This window comes from Loxodonta africana, chromosome 25, assembly GCF_030014295.1.
Source record: "Loxodonta africana isolate mLoxAfr1 chromosome 25, mLoxAfr1.hap2, whole genome shotgun sequence".
In the NCBI taxonomy this organism is placed as follows: Eukaryota; Metazoa; Chordata; class Mammalia; order Proboscidea; family Elephantidae; genus Loxodonta; species Loxodonta africana.
The window spans coordinates 48,029,798-48,050,793 of NC_087366.1; the positions used below are offsets into that span (position 1 = coordinate 48,029,798).

Below are 20,996 nucleotides of genomic sequence, written 5' to 3' on the forward strand. Positions count from 1 at the left end.
ATCTCATCTTTATTTTTAGTATTTATATTTCACTTGGAAATGTTGGTGGCATAGTGGTTAAGTGCTATGGCTGCTAACCAAAGGGTCGGCAGTTCAAATCCACCAGGTGCTCCTTAGAAACTCTATGGGGCAGTTCTACTCTGTCCAATAGGGTCGTTATGAGCCGGAATCGACTCGACGGCACTGGGTTTGGGTATATTTCACTTGCTTCTATTTGGCGTCACAGTAAAGATGAATTGAGAATGTAAAATTAAAAACAGAAAAAAAATAAAATGACAAGAAAAAAAAGAGAAAGCCCCCTAGCATTTACATTGTGCTAGACACACTGGCTAAGCAATTAACGAAGGACATTTCGTTTGATTTTCATGATCCAAATAGTAGGTATTATTCTTACATTAGAGATGAAGAAAGTAAGGCCTAAGAGCTGGGATCTAGCTAATCTAAATTCTTAATAGGCTAAACACATATAATATAAACACAAGGGCTAAATAATTGCTGAGTTTCTGCATTACATTTATTTGAGTTGCCTTACAGGCAAGGCAAAAAAGAAAGCATAATAAAAAAAAAAAAACTAAATTCTTAATAGGCTAAACACGAGGGCTAAATAATTGCTGAGTTTGTGCATTACATTTATTTGAGTTGCCCTACAGGCAAGGCAAAAAAGAAAGCATAATAGGTTATGTAATTCTCATCTGACAGAAAAGAAAAACGCATAGCTTTGCTTAGTATTAAAATATGGGAGAAATTTATTCTGAGAATACCAATAAACATACTGGACAATGCCTTCAGCAATAGTTTACAACAAATGCATACGAGCAGCTACTTATAATGTCAGTACTCACTGAAAGGCGTAATGTTAAAATGCAACTCAGAAAGTGTTTCTGTTGTTCAGGGGGTTAGTCTTATACTAGCAATTAGCAATTACCAATATGGTGTAAGATGCCCAAAAAATGTCCTGTAGACCCTCTTTAGAGATTCAAAATATTTTTAGCTCACTAAAAGTTCTAAAAAGCATTACAATAAATTATTTAACCCAGAGTTTCCTATGATTATCACTGCTATCACTGGGAAGTAAAGGTTGGTAAACACTGGCATACATTGACTCAGATACACCTATATACTTTCCTTTATGTTTCATCTCAACTCATCTATTTGAATTAAAGTGGGCTCAGCAAACAAATTCACTACAAAATAAAATATCTCAATTGTACAAAAATATTAGACATTATCTTCACTCCACAAACTTTAAACTTGGTCTAGGCCCTGATGGCACATTAGTCTTATGTTATCTACCAGTTTCAAAAGACAATCTCCTTGATTTACTCTCACCTCTTTCTTCCATTACTGCAAATACAGGATGTAATTAAGATTTTGCTTACAATGTTTTCTGTTCTCATATCTGAAAATTAACAATGACGTACTCACCCACTGCCGTCAATTCTGACTCATAGTACCCCTATAAGGCAGAACAGAACTGCCCCGTAGGGCTTCCAAGGCCATAAATCTTTATGGAAGCAGACTGCCACATCTTTCTCCCATGGAGTGGTTGGTGGATTCAAACCGTCGACCTTTTGGTTGGCAGCCGAGTACTTTAACCACTGCACCACCAGGGTGCCTCTCAATAAAGTACAACAAGAGTAAATTGACCAGTGGTGGGAAGGAGGGGAAAAGGGGGGTTAATGGTAATGGAGAAAATCACACTGATTAAGGGTAGGGTTGTAGAGCCAATTATTGTAATTGCTGTCAATAAACTGTACACCTATAAAAACTTGAATTGGCAGAAGTTGTGTGACAGATATAGTTACAACAATAACCAAAAAAAAAAAAAGTAGCTGCTGAGGCTGCTTATATACAACCGATTGGTTCCATGGTTTGGAAGTTTAGGGTCATGGTTTCATGGTACATTCCAGTTAATTGGGCCTAACAACATGTTTAGTGCTTCTGTTCTAGTTTGTTGCATAATGCCTGGGGTCTGAAAAGCTTGCAAACAGCCATCCAAGGCACAACAACTTGTCTCTATTTGCCTAGAGCAACAGAGGAAGGAGAGTCAGGAATAGGAGGAGGATAACAGAATGTACGGCTAACTGCCTCCTTGGCCATGAGACCAGAAGAACTGGATGGTGCCCAGTTACCACTACCGAACATTCTGATCAAAGATCCTATAGAAGAATACTGATCAAAAGGTGAAAATGTAGAACAGAATTTTAAATTCTTATGGACTCCAGACTTTCTGGAGCCATGGAAGCCGAATAACCCCCTGAAACTATTACCCTGATAATCTTTAAATTTTAAACCAAAAATATCCCCAAAAGTCTTCTTAAAACCAAACAATAGTCTACCTTAACTAATAAAAAATGTCTGCCTTGAGCATTATGCTCTTTTAAGAAGTACCTACCATATTTTAATGCAAATAACAAGCACCTTCTATGCCTGTTTGCCAACAACACCCACTCCCCACAAGGTATTTTTGTAAGCATGCTATGCTAATTTTTTTTACAGCACCATGTAAAAAAAGCTGACATAGCAGCACTTATGAAAATATCTCACGGAGGGGGGTGGGGAGAGCATGGTTGGCAAACACGTAGAAGACGTGCATTATTTGCATAAAAATACAGTATGCGGAACCAAAGTGACAAGAACAACTCAAAAGATTAGACAGGAAACTTAGTGGACAGTGAGTTTTTGTTAACAGGGGTGGAACAACTCAGAAAGGAAGGGTGCGAACAGTTGCACAACTAGAAGAATGTAATCAAGTTCACTGAATTGAACACGTAGAAACAGTTGAATTGGTGTATATTTTGCTATGTATATTCTTAAGAACAATTTTTTTTTTTTTAAAGAGTAAATTGGCATGGGAAACTTTACCAATAGGGCATATGAAATTGTTTTTAATAGAAAAAAATTTTTTAAACAATAAAAAATTATTTCAATAGGAAATTAAGATATTGTGTTAAGAAAGATAGCCCAAGGGAGACAAGAGTTTTAGACTGGAGTAAGAGGGAAATGAAAACATCTGTAACACAATTACATGTGTCAGTACATGTTTCTCAAAAAATATCTTAAGAACCTGTAAGTTTCTAAATGTTTTACAGTATGTATAATGATTCAGAACATACACTAACTAAACCGGTGATTCTCAATAGGGTAATAAAATCTTGTGGACTGTTCGGGAAATCCGTAAGGTTATTTTTTTTGTCACAATGCTTGGGGATACCACTGGCATTTAGTGGACAGGGACACGAGATATCCTGTTCTAGGGCACTTCCGTACAGTGAAGAACTGTTCCTCATCCCACTTGACTTTCAAATGTCCTATCAAACATTCCATGAAGGTAAAAACCTTCTTTATAATTATCTGAGTCTAGAATTAAACTTCCTTTTATATATTAAAGCAAAGTTTTGTGTCTCATATGTTTTTGATTGGTTGTTTTGCACAGTATTAATAGTACTAAATTTTCTAACTCAGTCAAAGGAAGACTGTATTTTAAGAACTTTACCTAAAGTCGTTCAATGTTTTATAAAATCACATCACAGAAGGCTACACTTCTTCTGTATTTGAGTTACCAATACATCTGATCTGCATCTGTAGCTTTCCTTCTTACAGCGACTCTGTGTACAGTGCAATTATACAATTACTTAAATATGTCTTTTAGCCTAGTCATGCCTAAGTATTTGCATACTAAGATACATGTTTTTTACTATAAATTAATTTAATTTTCTTTCTGCTTTATATTCTAGTTAGGATATTATATTGCTATTTTGAAAATATGTAGATTGTATTATCCTATGAATTTCATTTTGAGATTACTAGGAGACAGAACAATGGAAATATCTTTCACAAAAAGGTGGAGTTAGGTCTGAGAATGCTGAAAACCCCAAAAACTGTGGTGGCTTGCATGCTGCTATGATACTTGAAGCTACAGCCCCAAAATTTCATATACCAGCAGGGTCACCCAGGATGAACAAGTTTCAGCAGAACTTCCAGATTGAGACTAAGAAAAAAGGCCTGGTGATCTGCTTCCAAAAATTAGCCAGTGCAAACCCTATGGATCACAGAATATTGTCTGAGACTTCAGCTTGCTTAGTTTGAAGGCATCATCAAAAGGAACTGATCACTAGAGAAAGACATCACATTTGATAAAATGCAGGGCCAGCAGAGGCAAGGGAAACCCTCCATGAGATGGACTGACACAACACCCCCAACAATGGACTCAAACTTACCAACAATCACAAAGATGACACAAGACTAGGCAATGTTTCTTTCTATCAAACATGGGGTTACTATGAGTCAGAGCTGACACAACAAGAACTAAAAACAACAGACCCATCCAAAAAAGCTACACACACCACACACACATAAATATATATTTTTAAATATGTAGCCTGGGGCCCTTTCCTAACATTCTCACAGTACCCATGAGCTATGATCAGGTGCATTGTTTTTAATCACTGCAGGGGAGCCCATGTGCAGCTAAGGTTGAAAAACCACTGGTCTAGGCTAAATTACAAAGGTCATTATATATGTTAGATAGATAAAACAACAAAATATTACTCTGTAATTATCATCGAACTATCACCCTATACAAGGGGACATTTTACAATGTTGAAGCTGGAGAAATGTTTCTAAGCAGGATATAAAATCCGGAAACCATAAAGAAAAATATATATGAAATTACATAAAAAAATAAATACCTTTTGTATATGGGGGGAAGAAAACCCAACACCATAAACAAGGATGAAAGATAAATACATGTTTCAAATTTTTTTTTAAGCGTGTATGTACAGAGCATCAAATGTCCCCAATTTACAAAGAAGTCCTACAAATAACGGAAAAGGATGACTATTCCAATACAAAAACAAAACAAAAAATGAAAACCAGGAAGGATAATAGAAATTCATGCCTTAAAAAAAAAATTAGGAGACATACAGTACATATGTCATGATCACTTCTTAATAACACCCTACAGATCTATTTTTAAAGGTGTTGTGCCTATCTATTAATTGTAGTTTTCCCATTGTTAATTAAAAAAAAAAAAGGCTATAGGGTTTTCCTCATTTATAATAATACTACCAAAAGAAAACTATTTTTTGTTTAGTAATAAAACCTATAAATTTTCTATAAGTTGAAAAATAAATTATGCTGAGACAATTGATTATCTATATGAAAAGAAAAATGAATAAACAAAAAGTACAAACTATCCCAGTGCTCAAAGAAATGTTAATAGAAACAAGATAACATGGGTAACCCATTAGGTTAGCAACAACAGTTAGAAGTATCCACTGGTGTAGACACACAACCCCATTTGTGTCAAAACAGAGTTGACACCATGGCAACTGACTGAGGGAAACAGATACTCTCTAGCCTTGTTCGTAAAACTATAAATTGGTCCAACCGTTCTGCATGTCAGATTGGAAATAAACATTAAAATTCTAATGTACATACTGCTGGCACAGAAACAGTGTTTAAAATTCAAACTAAAAAACTTAAATGATGTCTGCACATACATTTGTTTTGAATACAAAAAATTGGTATTTTTTTCCAGCTTTTCCAGAGAAAATGCTATTTTTTGTCTTCTTTCTTATGCTTTCCATTACTGTTTGCATTTTTTACAAAGAGCATACATTATACTTACAAATAAAAACAAATGTAAACTGATTCTGGGAGAAGCATTTTTATAAGAAAGAGATGCAAAAAATTACTGCCTAATAGGCATGTATGCTTCTTTTTTAATATTTTTAATTTTGAAAATGTTTGAACTCAAAACGTAAAAATGCACTGATTTTTAAATGTTAAAAAACACTTCAATTAATCCTTTTGTAATAATGATGAAATCTTTTGTAATTCAAAGACTGAGTAATTTATCAGTTTAGCTTTCTTTATGTCTGGTTTTCTTAAATGAACGTACTATCAACTAGCTGCACCCTCCATGTAACAAATGTTCAATACATATCTGATGATTTATTCTAAAACCAGTACCATTTAGGAGACAGAACTTACTATGTCTTTATCACTGATGATTTGGAATTCAGGACACACACACACACACACACAAAAGGACAGCAAACTCCCTAAGAAGTTTTTCTTTGACCAACTTGAGATGGTCTTAATTGCTGAGTATGAAAGAAGCGCACAATGAGGTATTTCAACAGGAAAGGGAAATCCAATTTCTTTCCTCTTTCTCACATAAATTAGCCTTTACATCATTAACACTATTATTGCAGTATTTGTCTCTCCTCCTTGAACATTAAGGTCACTATAGTTCAATAATCTATTTAAATACTATTAAACATTGGATTTTGGTTAGGATACTCATTTTATCGAAGCTAATTTTAGATTGGAGCATGGTAAGGGTCATAGCATATTGAACCTAGTTTGGGTGAAACACACCTAATTCATTGTCAGGGTTCACCATATATTTATTCTACAAGAGGACTGGATTCAATGCTCTCTAAGGCCACCTTTCAATGATAAAACTCTGTAGTGTTGAGATATCCACCCTTAACAAATACCTGAATTATGTCAAAATAGGATTGAAACCTGCCCAGGTAAAGCTTACATAGCACTGAAAATTTGAAACAGTATTTTCCTCAGATTTGGAGTCATTTGGATGAAGAAAATATGTAGTAAACAAACTATTTTAAGCCAGCTTATTGAACAATTTCATGTGACTAATAACTATCATTAATTGAACATCTTCTCTGTGAAATACTGTCAAAATAATTTTTGCCTACATATTCATGACTTACTGTACAAACAATTATCTAGAGAGGATTCCTATGGGCAAAACATAGGACAGTTGAGTTGCTAAGCAACTTGCAGAAAAGAAAAGAGATCCGGCAGTTTTCCATTCACTTCCAAACTGTTTGATAGCAAGTAAATACAACATCTTCCTGTGTGCCCCAAATGTGGCCCAGTATTAAATCACAAGTTGTCAGATACATGCAGATCTGAAAAGCTAGAACCTGGGAAAATAAATTTGGAAAGTTAAGCAGGTTGTCTAACAGCTACAGCTGATTGACAGGTATTGATTAATAATCTTGCATAAAATCTCCTTAGATCATGCTAGAGGTTCAGTGATAAGACGTAAGACTTACCACTTTAAAAGCTTACTGAATGCTGCATCAAATGTAGAACAAGAGCACCTACCCACCAGCCTTAATCAAATTAGACAGGTAAGGACAAATTTAAAAAAAAAAAGGAATGGAGGATACTGGTCATCAGGCATGAAGTTGATAGAAGAAACAAGAATAAATGATTATTTCTTAGGAAAATGGGAGTAACAGTCTTCTGATTAATTGAGGAACCATACAATATGAGGCAACACCATTAGTCCCCCAAACTAAGTCAATCATCATCCAGTGCAGGGTTTGGCAAACTATGGCCCACAGGTCAAATCCAACTTGCTGCCTATTTTTGTAAACATTTATTGGTACAAAGCCTTGCTTACTCATTTATACTCATTTGTTTCACGCAATTTTTATGCCAACAGAGCTAAGTAGTCATGGCAGAAAACTTATGGTTTATAAAACCTTAAATATTTATTATCAGGACCTTTACAGAAAAAGTTTGCCAACCCCTGATCTACTGAGAGACCATACCAGTATGGAACGGCTTAATTGATATATTTTAGCTGGAAGGGCAAAACAGATCATTCACCTTTATGAACTTCCAACGCATTTTCATTGTGTATTTTAATGTAAATACAAATTTCAGTCAGCTTATCAATTTCTGGGATTTTTGAATGGGGCTTTACTGAATCTTACTCTACAGATTTATAGTTCAATATTTTAAAAATCATTTATCACAGCTGTTTACTGATTATGAACTTCTAATAGACAGGACTTAATTTTGTGTTATAGAACAGAACATAAAAGGCATTAACCTTGACAATATAAAAGTACAGTTAACAAATTATGCAAAACAGAGTGATAAGAGATGGAGGAAAGAGTGAAAATACTAATAACTCCCCCTTACAAAGTAGAGAATCATGAGATAAACTCTATAACTGATAAAACAAAGATGGAGGCTTGCACATGTTTTTTAAACTTACAGACACCTGACTAGGAATTGAGTCTAATGGATGTAAAACAGTCATCTCAAATCTAACATGGCCAAAGTTTTTCACCCCTAAAACTGGGTCTCTAACATAGTTTCCCATGACACTAAGTGGGATGATCATTTACTCAGCTGCTAAAGCCAAAAACCACTCACTCTTGATTCTTCTCTTTTTCTCCCCACCGCATATTCGATCCACTTGTATTTATCTCCAGTTCCAGCCTCTCCCTAAACTCTACACAAGTATATCCAGTTCCTTATTCAACATCATCATGTGCATGTTTAACAGGAACAAACTCAAAATTTCTAAATCAGAATTCTTTTTGAACCTGCTCTTCTCCTTTTTTTTTCCCCCAGATTTCTTTAACTCACTAAATGGCACCACCAATCACCTAAAGTTGTTCACGCCACAAACTTAAAAGTCATCTCCGTCTATTCTTTTTCCATTACCTCTTACATCTAATCTATTGGTAATTCTTTCAGACACATCTTCAAAGTATCTCAAATGCAATCATTTCTCACCACCTCTACTGCTACCACTCTAATCTAAGCCATCCAGAGCTCCTGACTACATTGGTGCCTAGCACATACTGAGTACTCAACCATATCTTGAATTAATTAATTAATACACAGACAAATATAGCCAGCTCTTCCTTCAAAAGATATCCCAAATCTGAGCAACCCTATCTTTACTGCAACTATCCTAATCCTAGCCACCATTATAGCTGGACCAGGCTAGTGTAATAGCCACCTAACTGGTTTCTCAGCCTCTATTCTTGCCCACCTATAACCCAGTTCCCTAGTAGTCAGGTAGCTCCTTCTAAAAGCTAAGTCAGATCATACTTACAGCCCTACAGTAGGAGCCAATCACACACAGAACAAAACATAAATTCTTAACCACAGCATATAAAAGCCTCATAACTTGGTCCCTCCTAACTCTTTAACCTTATATCCTACAACTTTCCTTGTTGCTCACTCTGGTCTACTATACTGTACTGGCCTTCTTGTCCCTCCTTAAATATACGATATTCTTTCTTGCTTTCAAAGTTTTTTTTGGTGGGGGGAGTCACTTAGATCTCCACAGGACGCCCTTTTCTAACCACCCATTCAAAGGTAAGCCTATGGTCACCCAATCACTTTCAATTCTATAATCATAAGCATTAGTTACTATGTGCCTTCCCACTCCATAATATAACCTTCATGAAAGCCAGGACCTTTTTTGCTTCTTCACTACTAACCACCAAGCATCTCAACGCCTAGAACTTAGAAAGTTCAATAAATATCTGTTCAATGAGCTCTGAATGAATGCAGGATTCTGCTATAACTACATAAGAAGAGTGAGGGGAGGACGGAGGGATGTTGGTGAAGGTGAGCTAAATTCTCTTATCAATCAGAATAGGAAGTCAATAGATAGTACCTGCACTTATGAGTCAAGAACTATTACTATAGACACATTATTAAGAGATATCGTAGTTGTTTTTTATTTTACAAGTCAAGCCAACAACTACCACTAATGAATTCATTCACTCAGCAAATTGTGCTACATCGGGGGATTCAGCAGTGAACACTGCCCAGTAATCCTCTAACTGCAGAGAAAAGCACGTAAACCTATAATTAAAATAATTAAATTTATATGTAATAAATGAAGGGACACAATTAGGCTTAGAAGTTTAGGGATGGAGGAAGTAACACTGAATTTGAATCCTAAAGGGTAAAAAGGAGTTCAATAGTTAAGGGGGGGCCAAGACCAAGGACAAATTTAGTCAAAGGCCCAGAAGTGAAAGTACAGCAAAGTCAGAGAGTTTGAATTTCATCCTGAGGACAAAGAGGGTCAAAAAAGGACTTTAAGCAACTAACTGACTATCTCAGTTATCTAGTGCTGCTATAACGGAAGTACCACAAGTGGGTGGCTTTAATATGCAGAAATTTATTTTCTCACAGGAGGCTATTAAGTCCAAATTCAGGATGGTGGCTCTAGGGGAAGGTTTTCTCTCTCTGTTGGCTCTGAGGGAAGGTCCTTGTCTCTTTTCAGCTTCTACTTCTTTGCTCCTTGGAGATTTTCATGTAGCATGGGATCTATGTTCCCCCATTTCTGCTTGCTTGCTTGCTCAATTTGTTCTTTTCCTACCTCAAAAGAGACTGATTTAAGGCATACCCTACAAATCCTGCATCATTAACCTAACAAAGAAAACCCATTCCCAAATGGGATTATATCCATAGGTATAACCAAAACCCATTACCATTGAGTCAATTCCGACCCATAGCAACCCTATAGGACAGAGCAGAATTTTTGCTCCATAGGGTAGAGGGTTTCCAAGGAGTGCCCAGTGGATTCGAACTGCTGACTCTTTGATTAGCAGCTGCAGCTCTTAACCACTATACCACCAGCGTTATGCCTTAGGATTTACAACACATATTTTGGGGTGCAGCGGGGAGGGAATTCAATCCATAACGGTGACATATACGTTTGCTTTCTTGATCCAGAAGGTGGCAAAAGTGGTAGCAATGAATGACATCATGGTAACAAAAGCATTGGTACAGAAGCTAGAGAGAAGTGAACCAAGATATTCAAGGTAAAATCAGCAGGACGTGGTGATTAACTGGATGTGGGGGCCAAGAAAGAATGGGAATCAGAGACGACACCCAAGTGACTTGGGCAGCTGGTGGTTGGTGAAGTTATTGACTGAGGTTGAAAACGTGAGAAGCAGGTTTGGAAGAAGATACGTGGTGAGGTTTAGACACGTGGTATTTGAGACACCTATGCAACAGCCAAGTAGAGTGCCCAGAGAGTGGCTGTACATATGAATCTGGTGCTGAGGACAAAGTAGGAAGCTGGGGACAAAGTCTCGAGAATCACTCATGTATAAGATGCACTTGAAGTCATGGGAGTGGATGAGACAATTCAGCAGGCCATTGTAAAGTGAGAAATGTTAGGGCCCCAGGCCTTTGTTGGTGTCAAAACTTTAAATGTGATCAAATAATGTTTACCTTTATATTGTATCCCCTTTTTGTTCACAATTAGATAAAAAGGAGACTTTTCTGCAGCACATTCGGTGCACGCCCTATTTAATATCAGTCTGAAGCCTGACACAGACCTATGAAATAAACAAAGGTCTTGCCTTCCTTCATTATCACTGCTTTGGGTAAGATATTACAGAAACCAATTTATTAAATTGCCCTGTTAAGGGGTTACTAATGTGGTATTAATTTTGTACCCAACAAAAATGAATCAAATCATTCTACAACTTAAGCATAAAATGTGAACCCAAAAACATGGTTCACGTTTTTAAAAGATCTATAATTATCAAAATAAAATAGAGCCTCTTTCTGCTAATTCAGTAATTTTTTAAAGGATATAAATTTCAATTTTATCCAGTGCCCAGCTGCTATTTTGCTCAGCAATGGTTCAATTAGAAATGCACATATTATGAATTAAATTAAATTAAATTCAGCAGAAGTAAAGTTTTGCTTGGTGAATTTGATTGAAATTGATGTACTTGCTGTTGGTGTTGCAACCTTTTTTAAATTATTATTTTGAGGATGCTTTTCATGAGAAAACTCAGCCTGCTTCTCCTCTTTGATCTTAACATCAACTGTTATGTTCCGATTGGGCCAAAAAAGAAATGTAACTAGTTTCCATATACAACCCTTCTATTACATTATAGGACACTTATAATAAGCTATAGACAGAGAAATACAAAGCCACTGATGGCTGAAACATTTTGGTCAGTATCAGAACCAGTATTGAACACAGCAGTAAAAACATATGCGTATGTGTACGCTATATATAAATCACAGACTAAGATGGTATGTAACCCTCGCTAACAAAACAGACACCCAGGATTATTTCAGGAAAATAGAAGTAGTGCATGAAAAGCCTGGAGAAAGAATTTCACTTTTTACTCCATATGATTCTAATGTGTTAACTTTTATAAGGAAAATGTATTCTTCTATTGCTTATATTTAAAAATGCACCGTAAAAACAGATGGCACTGATACAGTCCTTATGGGCACAAGGGACACTGAACTCTCTAAAACCCCCAGAGCCTCTCTCAGAAAACTCAGCTGATATAACACCCCCTCACATCAAAAGCTAAGCTAGTGAATCAAAATTATATCCCCCTGGGCTACATATATAAATTTTATGCTATAAATTCATATCTTCGATATCAATTTCATTCTGAATGCTTTTGCTTCCTGTTCATAGTTCAGTTTGTCAAGTTTAATTTTGCCCTGCTTTGTAGGAATCCACAATAATTAAATGTTTACTGCTGTACCTCAAGGTTGAGCTAAACAGAGCAGTTTAAATGCATATGTTCTCGGCAGTCTTTGGCTCCCAGCCTACCTCTACACACACCACAAACACACAAATACACTCAAACACACACACGTACTTGTTGGTGCTATATGTGATATCTTTAACCTTATTAGCTATTTTCCCATTACCTTCCATAATATATCTGAAGATAACATTGTTACCGATGCTGCAGTAAACCAATAATATATGGAGTAAATATACATGCACTATAATGACTCAAGATGACCTACTCATCCGCCAAACTCCTCTACTCATTCTAATGAGAGAATGTTTTCTTTTCTTTTCTTCCTTTCAGTGTTATATAAAAGGAAAATGTAGCATTGGGAGGAAGGAGATAATTCATAAAAATTTAAAAGTTTTTCATTTACTTTTTACAAATAAAAATAATTCTTTAGGTCATTAAGACTAGAAAGGAAGCTCATCTAAAAGACTGTGTCACAAAGAAGATAATTCTAACTCCAAGTGGATCAAAGACCTAAACATAAAGACTAAAACGATAAAGATCATGGAAGAAAAAATTGGGACAACCCTAGGAGCCCTAATACAAGGCATAAACAGAATACAAAACATTACCAAAAATGATGAAGAGAAACCCGATAATTGGGAGCTCCTAAAAATCAAACACCTATGCTCATCTAAAGACTTCACCAAAAGAGTAAAAAGACCACCTACAGACTGGGAAAGAATTTTCAGCTATGACATCTCCGACCAGCGCCTGATCTCTAAAATCTACATGATTCTGTCAAAACTCAACCACAAAAAGACAAACAACCCAATCAAAAAGTGGGCAAAGGATATGCACACACATTTCACTAAAGAAGATATTCAGGCAGCCAAGAGATACATGAGAAAATGCTCACGATCATTAGCCATTAGAGAAATGCAAATTAAAACTACGATGAGATTCCATCTCACACCGGCAAGGCTGGCATTAATCCAGAAAACACAAAATAATAAATTTTGGAGAGGCTGCGGAGAGATTGGAACTCTCATACACTGCTGGTGGGAATGTAAAATGGTACAACCACTTTGGAAATCTATTTGGCATTATCTTAAACAGTTAGAAATAGAACTACCATACAACCCAGAAATCCCACTCCTAGGAATATACCCTAGAGATACAAGAGCCTTCATACAAACAGATATATGCACACCCATGTTTATTGCAGCTCTGTTTACAATAGCAAAAAGCTAGAAGCAACCAAGGTGTCCATCAACGGATGAATGGGTAAATAAATTGTGGTATATTCACACAATGGAATACTACGCATCGATAAAGAACAGTGACGAATCTGTGAAACATTTCATAACATGGAGGAACCTGGAAGGCATTATGCTGAGCGAAATTAGTCAGAGGCAAAAGGACAAATATTGTATAAGACCACTATTATAAGATCTTGAGTAATAGTAAACCTGAGAAGAACACATACTTTTGTGGTTACGAGGGGGGGAGGGAGGGAGGGGGCGAGAGGGCTTTTTATTGATTAATCAGTAGATAAGAAATGCTTTAGGTGAAGGGAAAGACAACACTCAATACATGGAAGGTCAGCTCAATTGGACTGGACCAAAAGCAAAGAAGTTTCTGGGATAAAATGAAGGCTTCAAAGGTCAGCGGAGCAAGGGCAGGGGTCTGGGGAACATGGTTTGCGGGGACTTCTAAGTCAATTGGCAAAATAATTCTATTATGAAATCATTCTGCATCCCACTTTCAAATGTGGCGTCTGGGGTCTTAAATGCTAACAAGCGGCCATCTAAGATGCATCAATTGGTCTCAACCCACCTGGAGCAAAGGAAAATGAAGAACACCAAGGTCACACGACAACTAAGAGCCCAAGAGACAGAAAGGGCCACATGAACCAGAGACCTACATCATCCTGAGACCAGAAGAACTAGTTGGTGCCTGGCCACAATCGATGACTGCCCTGACAGGGAGCACAACAGAGGACCCCTGAGGGAGCAGGAGATCAGTGGGATACAGACCCCAAATTCTCATAAAAAGACCAAACTTAATGGTCTGACTGAGACTAGAGGAATCCCGGCTGCCGTGGTCCCCAGACCTTCTGTTGGCACAGGACAGGAACCATCCCCGAAGACAACTCATCAGGCATGAAAGGGACTGGTCAGCGGGTGGGAGAGAGACGCTGATGAAGAGTGAACTAATTATATCAGGTGGACACTGGAGATTGTGTTGGCAACTCTTGTCTGGAGGGGGGATGGGAGGATAGAGAGAGAGGGAAGCTGGCAAAACTGTCACGAAAGGAGAGACTGAAAGGGCTGACTCAAGAGGGGGAGAGCAAGTGGGAGTAGGGAGTGAGATGTATGTAAACTTATATGTGACAGACTGATTGGATTTGTAAACGTTCACTTGAAGCTTAATAAAAGTTAATTAAAAAAAAAAAAAAAAAGATAATTCTAATACAGTCCCACATGAAATCTTCTTAAATTCAAGTTTCCTGAGTCACGTAGCTCAGCTTCACACAAATAAAATAGCTAAAGCATCACCACAAACTTTCTGGAAACAATCCTGTAAGAAAAGTATGGGTTTGTTTTGTTTTTGCTTTTTGTTGTTGTTGTTGCTGTTAATGATCTAACACAAATCTGGAATCTAACTTTGACAGAATTTTTAGTTTATAAAATGAAGTCAAAATAATTCAATTATTTCTAATATTTCCTGTTTTTCTTAGGGAAGTGTTATTAGTAGCTTTCTATTTTTTAATTTTTTATTTTTTGTTCCTGAAGAATACAGCCCATCCTTATTTAAAAAAAAAAAAAAGAAGATAATAAATAATGAGAAAGGAGGCTTAATCAGAAATGTTAGAGCGAGAGTACAATTTAGGGTTAGAAGAGAAGTTAGAAGTCTGGAGCTTGACGTGTCAGCTGCTGTGGAGCCAACCCCAGAGTAGAGCTGCTCTATAGGGTTCTCTTTGCTGTAATCTCTACAGAAGCAGTATGCCAGTCTTTTCTTCCATGAAGCCACTGGGTGGGTTCAAACCACCAAACTTTGGAGGTTAGCACCACCCAGACTCCTTGGAGTCTGACTACCTGGGTTCATTTTCCAAACTCCAGCGCTTATTAACTAATAGGAACTTCAGCAGATTCCTCTCTGTAGCTCAGTATCCTTATTAGCAAAGTGAATATAATAATGGTACCTAAAACCTGGTGGTATAGTAGTCAAGTGCTACAGCTGCTAACCAAAAGTTCAGCAGTTTGAATCCACCAGGCACTCCTTAAAAACTCTATGAGGCAGTTCTACTCTGTTCTACTCTGTTCTATAGGGTCGCTATGAGTCAGAATGGACTCAACGGCGATGGGTTCAGTTTTGGTTAATCTGCACAGGATTCTTTTAAAGATTAAATGGAATAAAACAGTGCCTGGTAGATGCCTAATAAATCTTAATTACTTTTAATAGCACAGGTTAGGAAATTGAGGCCTACAGTGTTTAAATGCTTTTCACAGGATAATTTTACTAGCTAAATGGTAGCATTAGTGATAGAATTTTTTACATCTTGGTTTCTTTTCCTTTATCATCACTCTATTTGTAGTCTGGAGATTACTTTCAAAGGACAAAGTCAGATGGTAGAAAATCCCTCAGATAAACCTGGCCTAGATTTAAAATAAAAAGTTGAACTTTGTAAGCACACACCTGAGCACACGTGCGTGCGCGCGCGCACACACACACACATCAAAATAAGAAACAAAAAGAATGTGGCGTGAGAGGAACAAATGGCATAGACACAAAACCTCCAATTAGATTTTTTAATATGAGGCAATTCATTAGAACATATGTACATTTCTTACTAAATGATTAATCATAAGCTTAGAAGAAAAAAAAAAAAAACTAATGTTAATAATGCCACCTTTAAAGAATTTCAAAGATGACAAAGAAGTTACCCTCACAGACTATTAATAGGTGTAAACTAACTCAAACTCGTGGAAGATAATTTGGCATTATCTTTAAAAATAAAAATGTACAGGAAGCAGGGCCAAGATGGCAGAGTAGTCAGATGCTTCTGGTAGTCCCTCTTACAACAAAGCCCTGAAAAAAACAAGTGAAACGATTATATTTAACAAGCTAGGAGCCCTGAACATCAAAGGCAAAGTTAGAAAATGGACTGAGCGGCAGGGGGAAGGAGAGACGGTTCAAGCAGAGAGGAATTGCCAGACCTGAATCACCAGGAACCCTCAGGCACCATTTACTGGAGCAACCATGGCAAGACTGGCAGTAGCGTTCCAGATGCAGTTTCCTCAGGGAGAGACTGACAGCCACACAGCCCACTCACACCTCCAGAACCAGAGAAGGACAGCACTTTCCACAAAAGCTAAGTACTTGTGTATATTTTACCATGCCCCCGGCCCCCAAGCTGGCTTCAGTGGCCTTTGATTTCCCTGGGCCTGAGATAGGCCCTGGTGAGCCCCTGAGCCATTCTCCCAGCTTTGGAGAAGGAATAAATTTGCAACTGGGGGAAAAGATAATCTGCCAGATATACTAAGCTGGGGAGCTCAGGACAGAAGCGGCTCCTACCAGGCATAAACGGTCTGTGGACTTTGAATACCTTCCCCCCCCCACCCCCTCATGGGCCTGTGTGGGCCTCTTTCAGGAGAAAAGGCCCCTGCTGGCAGGCTGCAACCGTTTCAGCTGTGCAGTGAAGAGGTGGGTGTTTGATGTTTGACACTGCTTTGCCTATTAAATAGGGTCCTCACAACTCACATCAGGGGCCTAAGGATTGGTGGCTCCACCCACATCACCTAGCCACCCACAACAGGGGTCCAAGGATAACTGGTACCTGCCAGTCCTTACAAACACAAGCATTGGGTAGCCATGGTCTGTCTGCAGAACCTACCCTCCTGTGCACCCTAGAGAACAAGGATGTGCTTTCCTCACAGACACTCAGGGGATAGTGGTCAGCCCCCTGCCTTGTTCATAGCATGACCCCTTCTGCAACCAGATACCAGTACCTACACCAATCACCCCTGCCTCTCTAAGATTGTAGGACAGAGCCTGTACCACACATGATGACCAACTACCTGGACACCTGAGCTGAACCGTACAAGAAAAGTGAATGGGCTCTTATGCTCATATATCTGCTAACTGCTCTAGCCATGTGGGGACAGGACCCTAGGGCTTCAAAGGTGAAAATAATCAAGCTAGCTCACTCAAGCAGCCTATTTGGGCATATCAAAACAAAACAAAGCAAAAAGCTAGGATACAGTAAGCAAACAAAATAAACTAATACAATAACTTATAGATGGCTCAGACACAAAAGTCTATATCAAATCACATAAACAAGGAAACCATGATCTATTCAGAAAGGTCTCCAAGAACCAAGGGATCATCTAGATGAAGGTGCCTTCCTGGAATTACTGGATGCAGAAAACAAAAGATTAATATACAGAACTCTTCAAGACATCAGGAAGGAGATCAGGCAAAACACAGAACAAGCCAAAGAACACAGAGATAAAGTAGTTGAAGGAACTAAAAAGGTTATTCAAGACCATAGCGAAAAATTTAATAAGCTGCAAGAATCCATAGAGTGACAGCAAACAGAAATTCAGAAGGTTAACAATAAAATTACAGAACTAGACAACTTAATAGAAAGTCAAAGGAGCAGAACTGAGCAAGTGGAAGGCAGAATTAGTGAGACTGAAGATAAAACACTTAGCACTGACATATTTGAAGAAAAATCAGATAAAAGAATTTTAAAAAACGAAAAAACTTAAGAATCATGTGGGACTCTATCAAGACAAATAACCTACGAGTGACTGGAGTACCAGAACAGGGAGAGGTTACAGAAAATACAGAGAGAATTGTTAAAGATTTATTGGCAGAAAACTTCCCTGATACAGTGAAAGATGGGAAGATATCTACCCAAGATGCTCATCGAACTTAACATTGTAAAAATGTCTATTCTACCAAAAGCCATCTATAGATACAATGCAATTCCAATCCAAATTCCAATGACACTTTTTAATGAGATGGAGAAACAAATCACAAACTTCATATGGAAAGTAAAGAGGCCCCAGATAAGAAAAGCACTACTGAAAAAGAAGAACAAAGTGGGAGGCCTGGCATCACCTGATTTTAGAACCTATTATACCACCACAGTAGTCAAAACAGCCTGGTACTGGTACAACAATGGATACATAGACCAATGGAGCTTAAGTGAGAATCCAGACATAAATCCATCCACATATGATATTTGACAAAGGCCCAAAGTCAGTTATCTGGGGAAAAGACAGACTCTAACATATGCTGCTGGCATAACTGGTTATCTACCTGCAAAAAAATGAAACAAGACCCATACCTCACACTATGCACAAAAACGAATTCAAAATGGATCAAAGACCTAAATATAAAATCTGAAACGATAAATATCCTGGAAGAAAAAATAGGGACAATGCTAGGAGCCGTAATACATGGCATAAACAGTACACAAAACATTGCTAACAGTGCACAAACACCAGAAGAGAAACTAGATAACTGGGAGCTCCAAAAAATCAAACACCTATGCTCATCCAAAGACTTCACCAAAAGAGTAAAAGATTATCTACAGACTGGGAAAGAGTTTTTAGCTATGACATTTCTGATCAGCATCTGATCTCTAAAATCTACATGATGCTGAAAAAACCCAAAGACAAAAAGAAAAATAACCCAATTAAAAAATGGGCAAAGGATATAAACAGGGACTTCACTAAAGAAGACATTCAGGTAGCTAACAAATACATGAGGAAATACGATCATTAGCCATTAGAGAAATGCAAATCTAAACTACGATGAAATACCATCTCATTCCAACAAAAAAGGCTGGCATTAATCCAAAAAACACAAAATAATAAATGCTGGAGAAGTTGTGGGGACTCTGGAACATTTATACATTGCTGGTGGGAATGTAAAATGGTACAACCACTTTGGAAATCGATTTCACACTTCCTTAAAAAGCTAGAAATAGAACTACCACACGATCCAGCAATCCCACTCCTTCAAATATATCCTAAAGAAATAAGAGCCCTTACATGAACAGATATGCAAACACCCATGTTCACTGCAGCACTGTCTACAATAGCAAAAAGATGGAAGCAACCAAGTTGCCCATCAATGGATAAATGGATAAATTATGGTATATTCACACGATGGAATACTACTCATCCCTAAAGAACAATGATGAATCCATGAAACATTTCATAACATGGAGAGATCTAGAAGGCATTACGCTGAGTGAAATCAGTCAGTTGAAAAAGGACAAATACTGTATGAGACCAATATTATAAGAACTAGAGAAATAGTTCAAACAGAGAAAAAAATATTCTTTGACGGTTATGAGAGGGGGGACGGAGTAAGGGAGAGTGGTAATCACTAATTAGATAGCAGACAAGAATTATTTTAGGTCAAGAGAAAGACAACACACAATACAGAAGAGGTCAGCACAACTGGACTAAATCAAAAGCAGTTTCCTCAATAAAATGAATGCTTTGAAGGCCAGCGCAGCAGGGGTGGGGGTTTGGGAACCATGGTTTCAGGGGACATCTAAGTCAACTGGCATAATAAAATCTATTAAGAAAACATTCTGCATCCCACTTTGGAGAGTGGCGTCTGGGGTCTTAACTGCCAGCAAGCAACCATCTAAGATTCATCAACTGATCTCAACCCACCCAGAACAAAGGAGAATGAAGAACACCAAAGACACAAGGTAATTACGAGCCCAAAAGACAGAAAGGGCCACATAAACCAGAGACTACATCAGCCTGAGACCAGAAGAACTAGATGGTGCCCAGCTACAACTGATGACTGCCCTAACAGGGAACACAACAGAGAACCCCTGAGGGAGTAGGAGGGCAGTGCAATGCAGACCCCCAATTCTTGTAAAAAGACCAGACTTAATGGTCTAACTGAGACTAGAAGGACCCTGGAGGTCATGGTCCCCAGACCTTCTGTTGCCCCAGGACAGGAACCATTCCCAAAGCCAGCTCTTCAGACAGGGATTGGACTGGACTACAGGATAGAAAATGATACTGGTGAGGAGTGAGCTTCTTGACTCAGGTAGACACATGAGGTTATGTGGACGGCTCCTGTCTGGAGGGGAGATGAGAAGTAAGAGGGGGTCAGAAGCTGGCTGAACAGACATGAAAATAGAGGGTAGAGAGAAGGAGTGTGCTGTCTCATTAGGGGGAGAGCAACTAGGAGTATATAGCAAGGTGTATATAAATTTTTGTATGAGACACTGGCTTGATTTGTAAACTTTCACTTAAAGCACAACAATAATTTTTTTTTTAAATGTATATATCCTTTCACTAATTCGTACCAGTAGGAAGAATTTACTCTACAATGAATTTGAAGAAGTGTGCAAAAATGTGCACAAAAGAATGCTTGGTTCATTGTTGGCAGTATCAAAACTTGGGAACAATTTAAGCATTCACGAGTGGGGAAATAACAGTTATGAAGGAATTAGGGGATATGTGGGAATATATGGGAAGATACAGAAAGTTTCTCTAGATATTATTAAATAAAAAAGAAAACCAAGGTATGCAAGACTTTGTGCCAGAGTAACCTACATCCGTTTTATAAATAAAGGATACAGATACATGAATGTATTTGTACAAGAAGATGCTGCAAAGACACTCAAGAAGC

The 20,996-nt window shown here is 37.7% G+C and overlaps 1 protein-coding gene across 8 annotated transcripts in view; it reads right to left on the bottom strand.

The window, feature by feature from the left end:
- The window catches only part of SMYD3 (SET and MYND domain containing 3), a 783,945-nt gene that overhangs the window by 598,152 nt on the left and 164,797 nt on the right, over window positions 1-20,996 (bottom strand). The window lies entirely within an intron of this gene.